We start from the raw sequence: 13329 nt of genomic DNA, 5'->3' as shown, positions 1-13329 counted from the left end.
TCAAAAATAGTGCATCTTGCAACACATTATCCAGATCGTCCATTTTCAAGATTTTCACATGTTTATAGATTTACTTGATTTTAACCATTTCTGGAGTTTGAAATTTTATAATTAGATATGAAAATAGATTTTCAGATAATTCTGATAACTTTTTACACCAAAATTACATGTTATGCTAAAATTGGAGGTGTGCTTTAATTGGATTGTTTAAGGTTGCAACCTTATAGAACCACGCCTTTTATATAATGAAAAAGTTTATATAGGGCCTAGGATCTAACCAATCAAATTAGAGCCTACCTCAAAACTTTTACTAGAAGATAATGTTTTGATGCCAAAATATCATCAAATTGATCATCTAGACATCAAGATGCATGGTCATGAGAAAAAAATAGGTTTCAAGTTTTGGAAATAGTACATCTTGTAACGCAATTTTTGGACTCTCAATTTTCAAGTTTTCATAGATCTGCTCGATCCGCATTATTTTTTAAGCTTTAAATTTTATAATTAAAGATAAAAACGTATTTTAAGGCTATCACAAAGATTTCCAATATTGAAATAACATTTCTTGACACTATTTGGATGGTGCGCTTTTTTTTTATTGTTTATAGCCTCAGCTCTACACAAACCGCACCCTTTATATAATACATAGTTATTATATATTTGTGTTCCTTATAAATACCAGGTTGGGCTGGGTCAGGTTGACCCCACCTAATATGGTCCAAGATGGACCCAGAACTGACTCGTCGAGTCCATTTTCTAAATCCAAAGCCAAGGTTAGTTGTGTTGACCTGTCTGGTCCACAGGTCGACCTGACCTTTTTTCCCACCTCGACTCAATTAAGTTAGGTTTAGGCCCATGCCCCGCTCGCAATTGGACTCCACCAGGCCCAATTGGCAACTCTACAGGTAAAATGCTGCCAATAGGCTGCCCATGCCCAGCCTTAAAACAAGCTAGGGCTTGGCCTACAAGCCTCATTGAGTAGCTTGAGCGGCCCAGGCGAACATGAGTCAAGCTAATTTCGAATCCTTAGGGCCTCATCAAGCTAGAGCTCTGTCAATAGGCATGCAGTCCAACCAGGCGCGATTGATATCGGGGTGGCAACGGATCCGATTTGGGGACTCGACCAAAATAAAAAATTGATATAAATTTAATTATTATGTTATATATATATATATAAAATTTAAATATTATACTTAAAAATATATAGTTATATTTATTTAAATATTATATATTAAATATTTATATAATATAACCATTCGGATCGGATCCGCATGGACTTGGACCCAACCCACCAGGTCCAATTCTTAGACTTTTACCCGGACCCAGATTGGGTCCCCAGACCCAGATTGGGTCCGGCAAGATCCGGGTCATTGCCACCCCTAAATATGATATATTGATCGATATCTTGGCCATTGCTTGCCTTTTTTTTTTGTCATTTCTTTAAAGAGTGTAGGTTCGAATGAAATTTCCTTTCTTTTCGTCTCGCACTAGTCTCCTCTCTTTAGGAAATAAAATCATTTCTCAAATTCATCTATCTCATATGGGCCACAACTTTAACCATGTCATCTCCTTTGATTAGTCACGTCATTAAATCCAATCAGTGTTTCAAAGCCCTAATTGGTGGGGTGGATCAATCACTCGACAAATCCATGTGGGATCATTGGATCACCAATCCAGGTCATTCGATTAAGCCATTCAAAAATATTTAAAAATAAATAAAATAAAGAATTATTATGCATTGAGGTCTAAAAAAACATTAGATAGCATAAAAAAAATTATGATTTTTCTTTTTTGCCAATAGGTCCAAAACAATTTTTTTTTTAAACATTGCCAATAGGTCTAAAACAATCACATATGGAGTGAGAGTGAGGGGCTTTTCTACCATAGTTGTAGGACAACAATTAGAAAGAGAAGACTGAGGGGCCATTTATTTCTCAATCAATCCTTTTTGGAAAGTCTTCTTCTCAAATAAGGATCTTCACATCTGCTCAAGATGCCCCAACTTTTGTTCTTACTTTTCTCTTCAAGTGGGTCTGATGGGATTTGAACCTTGGACAATAGTGCTACGATCCTACGCGCTAACCAATTGCACAAGCGTCCTATCCACACATTTATATTTGAAAACCCTATAAAGGAGTAACTTTATGACCTTAAATTTTGAGGATGTAATCACTTCAAGAACAACACCAGTAAAGTAAAAAATTAAAAATAAAAAATTTGAGTTGAACTATCCATGTACTAAAAAAATAGTCTCGAGATTGAATGGACCGTCCAATTTTTGAAGGGCAAGATCTAAGTGGTGAAAAAACAATATTCAAATTTTAATTTTGAAAATGATCATTTAATGATTCTTAGGTGTTTTCCAAAATTTCAGACTGAAAAGATCCTCCCAAGTAGTTTTTTGAATCAGGGAATACATGCACAGTATGCTCCTGCAGAAATATTGTATGCGCACTAGATAGTAGGTACCATTTATCTTTGGCACAATATGGTCTCAATTAATCTTGACCATTGGATGTGAAATTGGGTGGCTGCATTTATTTTATTGACCAAGCTCAAAGTTCAAAAGAAATTTTCTTGAACTTTGTGATATACTCCAGCTATTGAATTTCACATTGGATGCTTGTAAGTAATTGTGATATCTCTATACCAAAGGTAAATGGTCTCATTATATACAATCATTTTCGTTATTCTAAAATAAATTTTGAAAAATTAGATAAAATAATACCTCCTTAATAACTCCATAATCAATGAGGAGTAAGTGTATAACATGCTCTGGTCATGGTTTATCCAATTTTTGGATAGCCATATCTACCAATTTAGGAACTCAAAGCACTTTTCTTCTTGAGAATAGTTATTTGGCTATTCATAAGTAGGCCAAATCAACAAAATCATCATGATAAGTGAATATAAATTGGGCCGAGCCAACTCAAACTCACCCAAGTTACTCGAACTTGCCACCTTGGCGAGTCCAAGTATCCTTGACTTGGGTAGTCCGACATAGGGATTTAAAAAAAAATACAAATTATAAATAATTTTAAAAGTAAAACATTTATCTATAATGTGTTTTTTTTATGTTTTCTATCGTTCTGGCAAACATTGGAAAGTTTTTCGGCCATGAATACTTATTTTTATGTTTTCCCTCGTTTTTTTAATTATTTCTAAAGCACCTCCCATATCACATTGATTTTTTCAAAATCCATTTTTTTTGTCACTATTTTTTAACCTCATGTAGATGTGATTTTTTTATTTTACTTTAAGGGAAAATATAGAATGAGATCATTTACGTTTGATACAAAGTGGTCTCATTTATCTTGATCATTGGATGTGAAATTGGGTGGCTGCAATTATTCCATTGATCAAGCTCAAAGTTTTTCTAACTTTATGACACATCCAATCTATCAAGTTCCACATCAAATAGTTATAAATAATTATGACCACCTTGTATCAAAGGAAAATTGTATCATTGTATATAATCCTTTACTTTAAACATTTTTTTTTTTTTTGTATTTTTTATCTTTTAACACTTTTTGACTTGGCGAGACTCAGCCCAAAGCGGGCCAAATAACTTGGGCCAAGCCTAAGTTACTCGACCTGGCCAGGGGGCTGAGCCCCGTGGCCAGGTTGTGTTTCGAAACACTGCTCTTGAGCTAGTCTTTTGCCGAGGGATGAAGTGCATACTCGGCTATGAGGGTATCCAAAATATGACTTTGAACTTTTATTGCATTGTTCCTATCATTAAGTTCCAAAAAATTATGAATTTATATTAGATTAGGAGAGAATTATAATCAGTTTATACTTTTGTCATTAACTCATGAAATTGTTATGAATAATGAATTTATTATTTCCCTGTCTCCTAATATATCAAAGAGAGATTTTGAAATAAGGGCATGCTCAAATGCAATCCCATTAAGAAAATCTATTTAAAATAACTATTTAGGATATGAAATATTTTAAGTTGGGTGCAATTTATATAAGGGTGCAGACGGCATACAGATGCATCGTAGCTGTAGAGGTAAGGTGCACCTTCAAATTTTATCATGGTATATAACTTTGATGTAAAATGTTCTTAGGATTATCTCAAAATCTATTTTTATATCTAATTATAAAATTTTAAATTTAAAATATGGTTAAAATTAAGTAGATCTATAAACATATGAAATTTTTGAAAATGGACAGTGTAGATAATATGTTGTAAAATGTACTATTTTTGAGACTTCAAATCTTTTTATTTTTCATGGTCATACATCTTGATGTGGAGATGATCAATCAAAGGGTTTTTCAAGATTAAAACTATTTTTTTCGATGGATTTTTGAGGTGCATCCGTAGTTCTACATTATATGGTTGCATCTTTATAGAAATTTTTTCATTTATATAAAGTTTCGACCTTAACAACAAAGTATAACACAACTTTAAATCTGGCTAAAATAGGTACTTTTGGTGTCGAAAATCTTTGCGACTGGCTAAAAAACTATTTTAATATTTAATTATGAAATTTAAATCTCAAAAAATGGTGTACCCTTATATCTACAAAACGTTGATACCGTATATAAAGCATCAAAACATATATTTTAAGGTGTGCTTTAATTTGATTGTTTAAAACCTCACACTTATATAATTTTCTTTTAAAAGAAATGACTCACTTTCACAAGTTCTAATTCTGATTGGGGTCACCTGTTTTTTCGTGAAAGATTGCTTCCGAACTTGAATCTCCATTTCTGTTAATTTCTGTGGTCACTCCAAAAAAAATAATAAAAAGCCTAGGTTTTTTTCTTTGGGTGCATAAGAAAGGTTGGAATCATAATTTGAAGTTTTGGGAGTATTTTGGAAAATTTTAATATTAAAAAGTCACAAGTATAAAATAAAAAATTATAAATATTTTAAAGTAGGACAAATATTTTGAATATTTATGGGGATCGTATATAATGATATCATATACTTTTTGTACAAAGCGGTCACAATTACTTACAACCATTTACATGAATCCGATAGCTTTGAGCTTGATCAATTAAATATATGCAACAGCCCAATTTCACAGCCATTAGTAAAAATTTTGTGTGGCCACTTTGCACAAAAGATAAATAGTCACATTATATACTTTTCCATCTTTTTTTTTATTTTCAAAATTTATATTCGTTTTTTGAAATAGGAAATTCCCCGGACCCGCGAGACTCGAATGGGTTCTGATTCCAAAAAGATGAAATTTTGGTTCGCGAAAGAACCTACACATGGGTTTAATGAGTGAATCATCTGAGGCCCGGCCCCCGGCCCACAATGGCTTGCCCAAAATTAGGGTTTCGATTGAAACCCTAAAAGCCCAAACAATTATTTTGCGCGCCTCTTTACCCCCAACCAAAGAAACCCTAATCGCATTCCTCGACCTTTTTAAACCCACAATACAACCCTAGTTCCATGTTTCTCACTGCTGTAACCAGTTGTTTTGAGACCAGTTTCTCTCTCTAGAAGTTGGATACCTTTTCTTCTCATCAAAGAACAAAGGCAATATGCATAGGTAGAGAAAAACCCTTCTCTGTTTTTTATTTTTTTATTTTTATTTTCGTCTTCTTATGAGTTATTTTGGTTTGTTTTGAGTCACACTTTGTTTGCAGTTGCCTTGCACTTCACATTTTTATTTTTTATCTGATGATTCTTTCTTGCTTTTGGTAATTTCTTCATGCAAATTATATCAATATCTACTTCGTGTTGTAATGTGCATTTTGTGATTCTATTTCGAGAAACAAATGCATTTCTTTATTCTGTTTTTTTTTTATATATATATATATATATAGATATATATTATCAATGACGAAGATGCTATTTTATGTCTGGACATCTGAGAAATGTCTATGATTGTTTCTATTTATTCTGAGAAAGAAATGGAAATTACCATTGAAAGTGATTTTATTTTTATGTTAAAGGTACTTTTTATTGTATCTTATCTGATGAATCTCTCTCTTTTTATTGATTTCTATCTGAGAAATATGTCCTTCTCTACTACATATAGTACTATGCATTTTTTATTAATCTCTGTTTTGTGTAATGTTTGTTAATATTCTTGCAATGAAGAAGCTATTGTTATATACTGGTTTTCTTATGGTAGTTCTTGGCGCAAGAAATGGATGTTGCCATTAAAAAGTATTTTTTGTCATTTAAGTTGGGTATTTGGGGGAAATAAGCATCATTTACCAGCCCATTAGCGTGTTAATGGATTATTATGCTATATTAGTATCTGTTTATGCCTTGCTAAAGGGTTAAAACTGGTGCTAAAAGCGAGTTGTTGGCTTACCAACCCAATGCAGAATTAGCCTGCATTGGTGTCAAATGGTCCAACACATATATATTTTTTTCTGATAAATTAATCCATATTCACTTTGTGCAAATTCCCTTTGTTTTCTCATTTTTTTGGATATGAGATTGATTTTTTTAGGTTTTAAGTATCTCTCTCTTGTGCTCTCTTCCTCTCTCTTTCTCTTTTGGCATCATCTGGTTTTGACAATGCTCCTCTCTGTTTTAAAATCTGCGATTTTTTTTTTTATTTTCTCTGTGATGAAAAATAAGCAGACGGGCGGTCTGAACTGATGCCATGTTGAATGTCTGCAACTTATTACTTCTGAGGGATTTACTGTGTTTTTATTCATGTAAAAAATTTGGTTTACTGGTGAGTTTGTGGAATATTTCTATATATTTTGGGAATTTTCTGAAATATAAAAGAACCTTGCCTCTTTGTCTCCCTACTAAAGATTTCTAAAATTTGGGTAAACCTTTGAAATTACGAAAGCGAAGAAGAACTATTTGTATTTCTCTCCCGCCCCTCATTAAAGACATTCCTACAATTTGTGCAAACTTTTCATACATTTTGGGATCGATTCAAATAGGGTTAGTGGCAAGTGTTTTATACTATGGCGCTTTTACGTCTGTTGTCTGGCCCTACAAGCCCACCGAAAGCTACAGTGCTCTTCTCTTCACTGTTGAAGTTGAAGATCCAAAAGGGTGTAAATCTAGCACGTTAATGAACACTTGAAATGTATGGTTTAGAGAGTGTTATAGGATGGACCATTTTTAGGATCTGAAATAAGAGCTGTTTTTGTATACATGATTTACTAAAGGGGAAAGTTTATAGAGAGCTGAGGCTTTAAACAATCAAATTTGGGCCAACCTCAAAAATTTCACTAAAAGAGGTTGTTTGGATGCTCATATAGCATGGATCTCTAGAAAAGTTATCACATGGGTGTGGGATTGGACTTTTTTATAAATGTATGCCAAATTTAATGGTGATCCTTTGGGGTCCTACACATATGGGTGTGGGAGGGTCTCATAGGATCATTACTCATCTTCATAGGATCAAGAGTAATGATCCTATGAGACTCTCCCATAGGATCATAGGATCAAGAGTAATGATCCTATGAGACCCTGCGGCACCTATGTGTGTAGGATTCCAAAGGATCACTATTAAATTTGGCATAGATTTTTAGAAAAGTTATCACATAGGTGTGGGACTTGATTTTTTTAGAGATTTGTGCCAAATTTAATGGTTATCCTTTGGGGTCTTACACATATGGGTGTGGGAGTGTCTCATAGGATCATTACTCATATCGTCAAATGGATTTCAAGTTTTGGAAATAAATAGTGTATTTTGTAATGCATTTTTGGACCGTCAATTTTCAAGTTTTCATAGATCCATCAATCTACACTATTTTTGAAGCTTTAAACTTTATAAATAAATATCAAAATATATTTTATAAAGATTTCCAATATTGAAACGACATTTCTTGACACTATTTGAAGGTAGGCTCTAATTTGATTGTTTAGAGCTTAGGCTCTATACAAACAGCACGCTTTTCTAAATAGAGGTGATTTATTTGCATGTTTATTAGTGACTGAATTGCTTTTTGATAATATTTGAGATGCCACTTTATTCAGCTTGGGTTACCAAAGGAAACCGTAACCCGCTTCCCAGAGCAATAAATTTATTCGTATCCTCTTCTCTGTCATTTTGGCTTCTCTCTTTTGTTGATCCATTCCTTCTCTCTCCTCTGAATACTCTCTTTCCTTGCTTGTTTGTCTTCATTTTTCCAGCTTAACTCTTTATTTTTTATTATGTTTTTGTCTTTTCTCTTCTCTGATTTACACCATCTTTCTTTCCTATTATCTCTTTTCTCTATTTGTTTTGTGTTATGCAACTCACAAGGTGCTTTCTGTTTTATTATTTTCATTCACGTTCTGGGTTTATTTTCTCCCTTTTTTTCTCTATGCTTGCTTTCTGTCTTTAAATTTTTGTTTGTTGGTGCGATGATGAAGCTAATTGTGGACTAGAGTTTCTGATCTGGTATTATCCAGAAGTTGAAGACAAACCCTTGGCTGTCTGAGTACCCCGAATAATAAAAATATATTACAATGCAAAATAAAAAATAATAAGAAAGCGTGGGCTACCAAATTTTTCCCTTTACATTAAATGCATTTTGTGCTTTCTTCTGTTCTTGTTGGAGCTTTTATTCTGGGTTTATATACTCACATTTTTATCATTATGCTGGATCTTTTGTCTTTAAATTTTTGTTTGTTGGTCCGACGATGAAGCTAATTGTGGACTAGAGTTTCTGATCTGGTTTTATCCAGGAGTTGAAGACAAACCCTTGGCTGTCTGAGTTCCTCAATTAATAACAATATCTCATAGACTAAAACTAAATTCAAAAAAGCATGGGTTACTAAATACTTTCCCTTTACATTAAATTCATTTTTTATTTTTATTTATTTATTTTCTTTTTGAATCTTGTTGGGCGCTTTAGGTCAGAAATGGAGTCTTTGGGCGATTTAAGCTTGGGAGTTGGAGTTACTTAGATATGACATAAGTTTGAGTCCTTAGAAAAGCTAGTTAATATATTTTATTGTTATTGCTTGTGCAGACTTGGCTGTGCCAAGTGTGTATGAATGACTCGGACTCAGGACCCTACTGAGTCCCCATTGGGAGCCTTGTTTTTGAACATTGGCATTTTTTTTTATAGTTTGGTGCATATTATATTCGTGCCTGTTCATTAATTTAAGGATCTCTTTTTGGAAGAAATTAGCAGCCATAACTTTGTTGTGAATAACTTCTACTTGTTGTTCATGTTCGTGTTGTTATTGGGCATTTTTATCATATTTTGCTTTTTAAATTTTCTGGACTATTAACTTAGTGGCAAATGATGGAAATATTCTTATCCTACACACCGAACATTGATGTGGATTAATTCTTCGCTTATTATCTGATGCCATTTTCAACTTCTAGTAAATTTGATGCTGATATTAGTTTCTTTATTTTGTGGTAACTCATTTTTAATTTTTTTTTTACCAAGTTTGGATTTTTGGTTCCTTAAGATACCCTGTACTTGAATACAAGAAAGACACTCAATTTGAATTCGTAGTTTTACTTTGGTATTTGTAAAAGAGAGACCCAAATCAAAATCTTCTTCAATATTGATTTTTGAGACCATATATTTTAATTAATGCTTGATGTGAGAATGATATAGTCATTTCCTTTTTTTTTTTTTTTTTTTAATTTGACGTTGGTCATAGATTATTTTAAATCTTTTATTTCCTGTTTGATTTACATATATGTTTCTCCTTTTCTCTGATTGAAACCGTCTTTCTTTCCTATTGTCCCTTTCCCGTTTCTATTTATGATCCCATTCCTCTATTTATCTTGTGTAAAGCAACTTAAGAGTGCCTTCTGTTTTACTTTGTTGATTCTCATTCTTGGTTCATTTTCCCCCTTTTTCTCATTCTGCTTGATCTTTGACTTTAATTTTTGATTGCTGGTGCGATGATGAAGCTAATTGTGGACTAGAGTTTCTGATCTGGTATTATCCAGAAGTTGAAGACAAACCCTTGGCTGTCTGAGTACCTCAAATAATAAGTATGCTATAATGCAAAGTGAAGAATTTCAGGAAAAAAAAAAAGAGTTTGAGTTGTCAAATACTCTACATTAAATCCATATTTTGATTCTTTACCGCTTTGTTGCAGCTTTACTTGAGAATTGAAGCCTTAGGGTGTTTAATTTATCTACAACAGGTCGAAATAGAGCTTAGATTTGGGAGTAGGCATTTAATCACTGCTTCCTGCTAGGAACCTCATTCTCTCTCTCCTACTACGAAGGTTCTAGAGCTTAGATCTGGGAGTAGGCATTTAAAATGTTGCTATTGCCCCAGTGGCCTCTCTTGGTAGTCCATGCTCTAAAAACTAGGACTGAGCCATAAAATGTAGCCTGACCTTGCCCTTGCAGTTCAAGGATGGGGCTAGTGAGTCCTCTGGCCCCAACACGGCAAGGCCGGCCCAGTTTGGCCTTGTATTTTCTCTCATTTTCTTTTTGTTTTTCCTTTGAACCTGCTTGGTCCTACCTAGCCCAACAGTGGTCAGGCCTAGGCCCAGACTTGGTTGGGTCCATCTTATTTTGATTCTTTTCAGTATTGTTGCAGCTTTACTTGAGAATTGAAGCCTTAGGGTGTTTAATTTTTCTAAAAAGCGCGTGGCATGGTGTCGAGTTCTTAAAAAACCAGCCATAATTGCTAGTTTGTATAGTTTTCTATGAATATTACAAACTCGACTGGGCTGAGTCTGTAGGGATGATTTGGACTTAGGACCCTGCAATGTCGTTCTGTGGGAACCTTGTTTTTGACATTGATGCCTTGGTGCTACAGGTTTGGTGTATATTATTGTCTGAGTTTTCATTAGTTATTAAAAACTAAAGTGTGTATCTGTTTTCTTATTGAGAATTTTATGATATTTTTTGCATTTTGCATTTGTTGATCTGATAATGTCATGGCAAATGATGAAAGTCTTATCCTACACACTGAACAATGATGTGGATTAATACTCTGCTTATTGTCTGATGCCATTTTTAATTCTCCTAATAAATATTGCTTATACTTCATATTTTGGAAACCCATTTTTTGTTTATATTTTGTTTTTTTTGTGGGTAACTAAGATTTTTAATTCTGTTATCTAGTAGTTGATTCTCAATTTTATAATAGTCCCTATCAATATGGGTTTTTAATTGTAATTAGTTCTGCTCTTATGATTGCATTTTGGTGCAAAGTGTGAATAATTTCTACTCCAATTGCATTATTTTTCATTAAGTTTGGAATTTGGCGCCTTGAGATACTTGAATTTGAATATGAGAAAAAGGTACCCAATCTGAATTTTTATAGTTTCATTTTGGTCTTGTAGAAATAATATGCCCCAAGATTTATTTTTGATAACATTCATTTTGATTAAGGAAGAAGTTTATATTTAGGTAGAATTAAGTTAGTTTTGATGTTGGAGTAACATCTACTAGATCATCTCAACATTGAGATCTCGAAATATAGAGACAAAAAGAGATTTCTAGTCTTTGAAATAGCTCATTAATACTACTTTTTGTGACACATTACCTGGATCATTTCTAGATTTTCAATTCGTTTGACAAAAACAACTTTGATTGCCTGTCCCAAGCTCCGGAATGAAATGGAGAAGAATTACGTTAGGCCGATTCTCTATTTTGAATCTTGATACAACTTTACGGGCTTGAGCTAGGGTTATGTGATGAAATTTGAATTGTGTAGGCAATTTCAAATAGTTGGGATAAAACTTGGATGATGATGATGATGGTCTTGAGGTAGTCAATGGAAACGACAACATCATGGCCAACTCTATTTTCTTGCCTTGTCTGAACCTTGGCCATAGGGTGTGGCATCTATGTTATCTGAAATTCGTTCTTGGCGATGAATGAAGAGATCAGAAGGCATGAATTTGTTCATATGCGAGGAGTCTCAAATGGCCGAAGGAGTCTTAAACAGAGTATACTGAAAGAGTCTCACACTGAGTATGGGATGGTGGGTTCAGGTTTGGAATGGAGTATGCCGAAGGAGTCTCATGGTGGGTTCAGGCTTGGAGGGTTTGATGAGCTGACGGACTATAGGACCTTGAAGTGTTCAATGAAAATGGGTTCAATTTTTGGAGGTCCAATGACTTGTGCAACGAGCTCAAGTGGGCTCGATGATGGGATTTTCATTCTTCACCAAAACCAAAGATCACATAGCATGGGTGGCACACCTTACAGCAAGGGGGCTGTGATTTAAAGGGAAAGTAGAAGGGTGATGTTTTGAAGTTTAAGTGATTCATCTTTTGAGGTTTAAATATTTGTTGCAAATAAGATTTTCAAGATGTTTTTTAATGAGGGCACCGCATATGAAATGATGTCATGCATTAAAACCTTATTCCCTAACTACTTTTTTTTTTTTTTTTTTTGGTAGTTCAAAGGTAGGAAAAATGTTAGTTGTGAGCATCGTTTGAAAATTTTCATATTCAAATTAGAATTGAATATTGTCCTGCGTATACCCCCTCTTGGATTGTTGATTAGCTAATTGAGGATTTACTACAATGGATAGTAGGTGTGCGAATTTAACTTTTTTCAAAGCGTTATTAAATGGAAATGATTCAAAATTGTCTTTAAAAATGCTGTAATGAGTCATCAATTATGTGAAACTTTCCTTATTTATTTGGTGTTCAAGTTAGGGTGTTGTTTTTGTTGTTGTGAAAATCTGCCATTTCTTTTGCAGTTTCGATTTCGATTGAAATTACTTGTATTTTGGTTCAAATATGGATCGAAAGTCTAGGGTTCAGTAAACAAAAATTGATGATAATCCTTCCGGTACAGGTTTGGGAATCTTTCCTAATACATTCCAAGTCAGGTTACTTTGGACTCTGTCGGTTCTGGGGCCCATATATGGATTTCGTGACCGTGTTTGGGTTTTGGTACCACCATATATGGATATGGGTCTGGTTCCGGTTCTGTGCCCAAGACCGGTTTGGGTTAGCATATCGATTTCAGGTTTGGGTTCGGGTCCTGTTCCCGCTCCGACTCGGAAGTGCGTGCTGTAACTCTGATCATTAAATTTGAATGCTCAATTCAAACCCTTAATGTATTACAATTAGAGATGAGAGCTTTTTTAATTATCAATCTACTCTTCTTCCTATTGCGACACTGACGGGTTGCACAGATTTTTATATGGCTTTGTAATGATACTGTTATTTTTTTGTGCACAAAGGTCACAAATAACGTGATGTGAAATCAGATGATTGGAGTGTGATGTTTTCACATAGTCGAAGGAAAACTTCGTTGGATTTAATAACGGGTGCAGTTTGTATAGAGCCTGGGTCTAAACAATCAAATTAGAGCGTTTCAAGAGCCTGGGTCTAAACAATCAAATTAGAGCGTTTCAAGAAATCTTTGTGATAGCTTTAAAATACTTTTTTTGTTTTTATTTATAAAGTTTAAAGCTTTGAAAATAGTGTAGATTGATAGATCTATGAAAACG

At 33.8% G+C, this 13329-nt stretch overlaps 1 long non-coding RNA gene and 5 other non-coding genes across 7 annotated transcripts; all 6 read left to right on the top strand.

The window, feature by feature from the left end:
* The first annotated feature begins 5160 nt into the window (after positions 1 to 5160).
* Positions 5161 to 12995, top strand: LOC105421560 (uncharacterized). 2 transcript variants are annotated; one of them, XR_016048469.1, is made up of 2 exons: positions 5161 to 5513; positions 11575 to 12995. It is a non-coding gene; the product is annotated as an uncharacterized LOC105421560 (long non-coding RNA). The 2 variants fall into 2 exon arrangements; XR_967058.3 differs by having other exon boundaries at positions 5254 to 5513; positions 11419 to 12346.
* LOC148779326 (small nucleolar RNA Z157/R69/R10) lies at positions 8282 to 8373 on the top strand. The gene has a single exon (XR_016048716.1). It is a non-coding gene; the product is annotated as a small nucleolar RNA Z157/R69/R10 (small nucleolar RNA).
* On the top strand, positions 8557 to 8651 carry LOC148779325 (small nucleolar RNA Z157/R69/R10). The gene has a single exon (XR_016048717.1). It is a non-coding gene; the product is annotated as a small nucleolar RNA Z157/R69/R10 (small nucleolar RNA).
* On the top strand, positions 9170 to 9251 carry LOC148779324 (small nucleolar RNA R16). Its single transcript, XR_016048718.1, has one exon. It is a non-coding gene; the product is annotated as a small nucleolar RNA R16 (small nucleolar RNA).
* Positions 9789 to 9882, top strand: LOC148779323 (small nucleolar RNA Z157/R69/R10). Its single transcript, XR_016048715.1, has one exon. It is a non-coding gene; the product is annotated as a small nucleolar RNA Z157/R69/R10 (small nucleolar RNA).
* Positions 10792 to 10870, top strand: LOC148779322 (small nucleolar RNA R16). The gene has a single exon (XR_016048719.1). It is a non-coding gene; the product is annotated as a small nucleolar RNA R16 (small nucleolar RNA).
* Positions 12996 to 13329: the final 334 nt, after the last annotated feature.

The sequence above is a fragment of the Amborella trichopoda genome, chromosome 13 (assembly GCF_054954075.1).
Source record: "Amborella trichopoda isolate Santa Cruz 75 chromosome 13, AtrichopodaSantaCruz75HAP2 v2.0, whole genome shotgun sequence".
NCBI classification, from domain to species: domain Eukaryota; kingdom Viridiplantae; phylum Streptophyta; class Magnoliopsida; order Amborellales; family Amborellaceae; genus Amborella; species Amborella trichopoda.
The sequence above is the reverse complement of the archived record's forward strand: the minus strand, read 5'-3'. Positions and strand labels throughout refer to the sequence as shown.